This window comes from Lactuca serriola, chromosome 8, assembly GCF_051521515.1.
Source record: "Lactuca serriola cultivar US96UC23 chromosome 8, Lser_US96UC23_V15, whole genome shotgun sequence".
Lineage (NCBI taxonomy): Eukaryota > Viridiplantae > Streptophyta > Magnoliopsida > Asterales > Asteraceae > Lactuca > Lactuca serriola.
This window is the reverse complement of record NC_136415.1, coordinates 312,343,102-312,349,033: the sequence shown is the minus strand read 5'-3', so window position 1 is coordinate 312,349,033 and position 5,932 is coordinate 312,343,102. Positions and strand designations below refer to the sequence as shown.

General features: G+C 31.0%; 1 long non-coding RNA gene across 4 annotated transcripts; it reads left to right on the top strand.

The window, feature by feature from the left end:
• The first annotated feature begins 280 nt into the window (after window positions 1–280).
• Window positions 281–2,353, top strand: LOC145070644 (uncharacterized). 4 transcript variants are annotated; one of them, XR_013690025.1, is made up of 3 exons: window positions 282–567; window positions 872–2,238; window positions 2,313–2,353. It is a non-coding gene; the product is annotated as an uncharacterized LOC145070644 (long non-coding RNA). The 4 variants fall into 4 exon arrangements; XR_013690023.1 differs by having other exon boundaries at window positions 283–567; window positions 872–2,030; window positions 2,107–2,353; XR_013690024.1 differs by having other exon boundaries at window positions 284–567; window positions 872–1,170; window positions 1,759–2,353.
• Window positions 2,354–5,932: the final 3,579 nt, after the last annotated feature.

The window sequence follows — 5,932 nt, the reverse complement described above, 5'->3', positions numbered from 1 at the left end:
AGGGATGTTATTTGAATGATAGAAGGAGGCTAGGTCGCGACGTTGAGCACGAGAGTTTATCCGACTTCATTGAGGTGAGTCTTCTCACTATATTGTACCTGGAAGGGTACCTATGTGTGACCGGAAGGCCTTGTATGCTATGAGATGTATGTGCTATATGCGGCTATGTGATATGTATGTGCTATGTATGTTATGTATTGTAAGGACCGGAAGGTCAAGATGATATGGACCGGAAGGTCAAGATGACATGGACCAGAAGGTCAGGATGTTGCCCCGACCTCCCTCTCACTCCATCTCCTATATGCAATCAGATTAGTCTAAGTATCACCGCTTCGTTCCTTGGAATTATACCAACCCTGATCTTTATTAATCTTCTTTCTCTCCATCGGTCGTCCCGTCCTCCCTCTCACTCCATCTCCTATATGCAGCTTATGCATGCCTCCGTTGGTCGGCGGTGGTGGTCTCCCATGAAGATGAAGATTTTATGACGTATCTGGTTACGCCGACGGTGACAAAGGTATTGGATTCAAATGATGCACAAATCAGATGCCGACAACTCCATCTCAGGTTTTCAAATTTTTCCACGATTAGGGTTTTGACTGACTGTCTCTATTTCTATTTGGGTTCGATTTTAAGAATCTAAAGCACGATTTCTCGGTTTTGATATTCAATCGACTTACCAATTTGTCTTAGCGCTTTGATGTTATCATACAACAATCCTACAACTATTTATCATACTCTGTAAATTTGATGTTCGTGATTTTATCTCTTTTTGGAAGTACACGATATATTTCGAATTAAAATTTTCCCCTGCAAAAACCATTGTTTGCTTACAGAGATTTTGGTTCACCAAATTGACCTAAATTTTCAGGTCCATCAAACATTTGCAACTTCTGGATCTGATGGTGCTTTTAACTTCTGGGATACTGACGGCAAACAAAGATTGAATGTATTTCTATTAGACATGTGAGAAAATGACATGTCACCTTTTTGAGATTATTATTTATAAAAATCTAATTATTGTTTGACAGGCGATGTCAAGATGCAGTGCACCTATACCTTGTAGCAGTTTCAACGATGATTTTGTTTGTTTGTATTGTTAGGTTGTTGAATTTTTGATTGCATTACACAGAGCATTCTTGGAATTCATAAGCTTCTATAGGAATGGAGGTATCTTCGATTTAGGTCATGTCTTCTTAGTCGTATGTTCCTTTCTACACTCCGACACAACACACTTTGTATACCCAAATAGGTCTAGATCATTTTCTTAGCATTTGTCTCATTTTCTTACAATTTTTTATCTTTACAAGTTACACCTAAGCATTATCTAATTGAAGTGAAAAAGGGGCAAGGAAAGTGAACTCTTAGCATTTACATGTTACATCTAACCATTTATGTGACATGTTTTTCTCTTCACCCCTGATTTTAGGGCTGCTTATCACGATTTTTTTTTGTTATGTGATGAGAAATTGAAACAGAACAAACAACAGTGGATGACTGATAGAGAAAACTGGAATTGAAATTGATGATCGAATGAGACAAGATAGAGAATACAATCTCCTGATAGGATGATTGCCCAGGGATGAATCCCTCTCTCAAAGGCCTAGCCAATGAGCCAATGTCACTCTAGCGACTAACACCAATCTAACAAAGCAACCCTACACTCTATTTATTAGCAAACCTTTAACAAACTCTATTTAGGAATTACCCTTTTAAGTATTTAACTATCTAATTCCTATCATTATGTTGCTGAAACAGATTTTTAACACTTTGGATCACAAGAGGACACTACAAAGGTAACTAGTGTGCTTTAAATATTGGTGATAATTCATAATTTTTTTGCAATTCTTGCCCTTTACTAATTTTCATTGCATATATAATTCTGTGAGAACATCTTCTTGCTCATTCTACCTGTTAGTGGTGCATACATGGCCTGTTTTGACATAATTCTCCTTTTAAGTAACAAAAGAAGTGGTCATAATGCTTTACGTCATGATTGGCTCCTTAGCTGTTATCAACTCTTAGTATGGGTAAGTCTATCATTAATTAATTATTATATATGTGCATAAATTTTCTGCTGTTCATTCTTCCATTGTAATACTACAGACCACTATACATCTTTTCTCGAGGTTTGATTGCTGGATATTTGTCTTATGTAATGGGATCCTATACTTTTGGTGGATCATGAAATTATTCTTGGCAATTGGTATTTTACAAGCAACATTTTCTTTTTTGGAGGTAGTTATTTTGTCTCATGTATAATTCTACATTATAGATAATCAGAATGACATTAGTTAATTATAATGTTCTAGCCCTTTCTGCTCCATGAAGAACAACCAAACAAGTTTCTTTATATGTAGTTATCAGATTAGTAGTTTTGAAGGTTCATCCCTAATTTTACCTTTTAAATTTTGTTTGATACAAAGATTTCATTCTCACTCTTGGATTATCGTTTCTCATGTAAACAAACATGTTTATGCTGATTCATAGTATTTTGTCTGATTTTTTTTTGCTTATTAACATATTATCGGTCTGCAAGTTTGAAGACTTAGCCTTTCAAGGTTTCAGGTACATTATGTATTTTTATGTAGTCTACTCAAATCCTGAGTTTAATCTTCTAGAATTAGGGAAGCTAGTTTTAAAATCCAAAATCTTGTGTTATTGTAAGCTGCTAAATTATATTCTGATCTTTTCTTTGTTTTATGTTCTTGTATGATGATGAACATTGAGTTTAAGACCCTGAAGAGAATAAACAGCAAATAACTGTTTTTTCATTTAAATTATTTTCTTCATGTTTTTTTCATTTAAATTACGGCACTTAGTTGCAAGATACAAAGTAAGCGAACAGAGGCTGCTGTTTGCATTCTTTAAAAAATCCAACACCATATTTGATAAATTTTTCACTTTGATGAAAGAGAAAATGACAATCTCCTTTAATAGATCATTACTCATCCAATCAAGTCGTATTCTTTGGCTTATCTAACACCACAAAGCTAGGATTCTTTCCTAGTTTCATTTAATTCCAGAATTATTTTTCTCTAATTATGGCTTGGTTTACTCTAAACATAATAATATTCTCCCCACTTACTCTAAAAATCATCGGCCTCCTTTTTTTTCCTCTAGAATTTTCGTAAGCCGATGACCATCATCATCTTCATTGTCGGTAATCACCACAACCCTATCCCACCGCTATAAGCATCTCCGACACATTACAACAGGAGCGAGAGAAGGTTCGATAGAGATTCAATAAAAAAAACTCTCGTTTAGTACATGTGTTCGTTCCATTGTGTCGGCAAACAAAAAAAAATCAAGAATCCCTTCCTAAGAGGTTCGTCCCTATTATGTTATAATTAATTGCTTTTTTGTTTTTAAATCCATACAATGTTTATATATTAATACCATCACAAGTATCATCGTCGCTTAGAGATTTTGGTCGACAAAAAAGTTGATTGTTTACTTTTTATTTTTTAAAACCATATTACTTACGGTTCATAATTTTCTTAAAAAGCAAGCTGTTTTTCATTATTGACTAACATCTCACTTTTATTTATTGATTATAGACTAGGAAACATACGGAGTTTGTGGATAGTTGTGTTGAGCTTAGAATGTATTTCTAAAATGAATCACTAACGTTTGTTAGAGTATTTTATCGTAGGATTTGATAATGTGTATATTTTTTGTCAGAGACATGAGCATTGCATATATTAGATGATGAAGATAAATGTATTCTCATATAATAGTATTCTTACATAATGTAATTCTCGTCGGATGTTAGTCTCACATAATGTCATTCTCGTAAGAATGGTTAGAATCAAGTCGACTCTGGACTATTGAAGAAGATCAAATGCATTTTTTCAAGAATTGTATATACAAGCATGTTATGTTTTTTAAGAATTTATTTCATTTTTATGACATTCTGTTATAATGTGTATAATTGTATTAAAATATATAAGACTGGTATTCTTTAATAATATGTATGAATCTACATTCAAATCTCCATAAATATAAAAAGATCTTGTTTTTTTTTTTTGCAACTAATGTTTCAAGAATGTTCTCTTTCTTTAACAAGTTCATTTAATCAAAATATATATTCTATCAGAAATATGTATCATGACATTTCTATAGAATATCATTTAACGGAATAAAACCGGGTATACTTCAAAATTATCCTAGAATTAAAATTAAATTAATTAAAAAAATCATAATTCTTAAATCAAGAAAATTAATTATCTCAAGAAATCTGGAATATTCCTTTTTTTAAAACTTATGTCATTTAACTAAAATACCTTTATAGTGAAATTAAATGGTATTTTTTAATTATTTTTAATTCAATAATATTTATTAATTACTTTCTTAAAACAACTAAAATGATTGGTCAACAATCAACTTCATATATATATATATATATATATATATATATATATATATATATATATATATATATATATATATATATATATATAAAACCGGGTATACTTCAAAATTATCCTAGAATTAAAATTAAATTAATTAAAAAAATCATAATTCTTAAATCAAGAAAATTAATTATCTCAAGAAATCTGGAATATTCCTTTTTTTAAAACTTATGTCATTTAACTAAAATACCTTTATAGTGAAATTAAATGGTATTTTTTAATTATTTTTAATTCAATAATATTTATTAATTACTTTCTTAAAACAACTAAAATGATTGGTCAACAATCAACTTCATATATATATATATATATATATATATATATATATATATATATATATATATATATATATATATATATATATGCATGGCTTTTGAATAGTAATCTTTAGTGGTCTATAATTTTGGCCCAATGTTTCTTACATTTTATCAAAAATGGTCCGGTTTTTCTTTAATTTGCTTAGTGTTGGTTGTTGCTTTTATATTTTGCATATTTAGTCTCTACAACAAAGGTTTTATATTTTAACATATTTAGTCCCTGCAACAACAAAGGTTATACATTTTGATAGATTTAGTCCTTGCAACAAAGGTTTTAAAATTTGGCAAATTTACTCCCTTAAATATTTTAATTTATATATATGGTCCCTGTAATTTTTTTTTTCGAAAACAGTCCATATGTGTAACATATTTGTATTTTGGTAGGTTTGACCTATGTGTACAAAACTAATTAAAAAAATTGTCCTCGTAATATATAGAAAATGTGGACGTGCTTGACAATTTTGCCACCTTATTTTATTGAGTGGTCATTTCTACTCCCTAGCTTTCACTATACTGCTGATCAAATGGCTATACATAAAAATAAGAGTAAATTACATGAATGGTCCCTATGCATTGGGTTAATTTACGCGCTTGGTCCCTAACTTATTTTTTTTTTAACTTGGAAGGTCCCTACTATTTGTTTTTGTTACGCTCTTGATCCCTACTGTTTTGTTTTTGTCACATGCTTGGCCCTGTCTTACCTAAAAAGACTATTATTTAAATAGAGAAAAATGATGGGGTAGGTAAGGTAAGGTGAGGGGGTGGGGTTAGGGGTGTGCTTATTTAAATAAATTAAAAAAATTCAGGTCAAAATAGTCTTTTTAGGTAAGACAGGAACCAAGCATGTAACAAAAACAAACAATAGGGACCTTCCGAGTTAAAAAAATAAGTGAGTGACCAAACACGCATATTACCCTAAACCATAGGGACCATTCGTGTAATTTACGCTATAAATAAACAATAAAAATTATATTTTACAAAAAGAAAAATAAAATTCATATATATATATTTAATTCTTTAGGGGTAATACAACACCATAGAAACTCGCCCACACTTCCTGAACTTCGTAATATCCGACAATGTTCTCAACAAAAGAACGGCATGTGACAACAAGATGCAGACAAGCATCGCCTCTCTCCAAGAAGAAATTAGAAAAAAAATATAAAAAAGTTATCTAAACTGGGGCGAAGCCTGGGATCG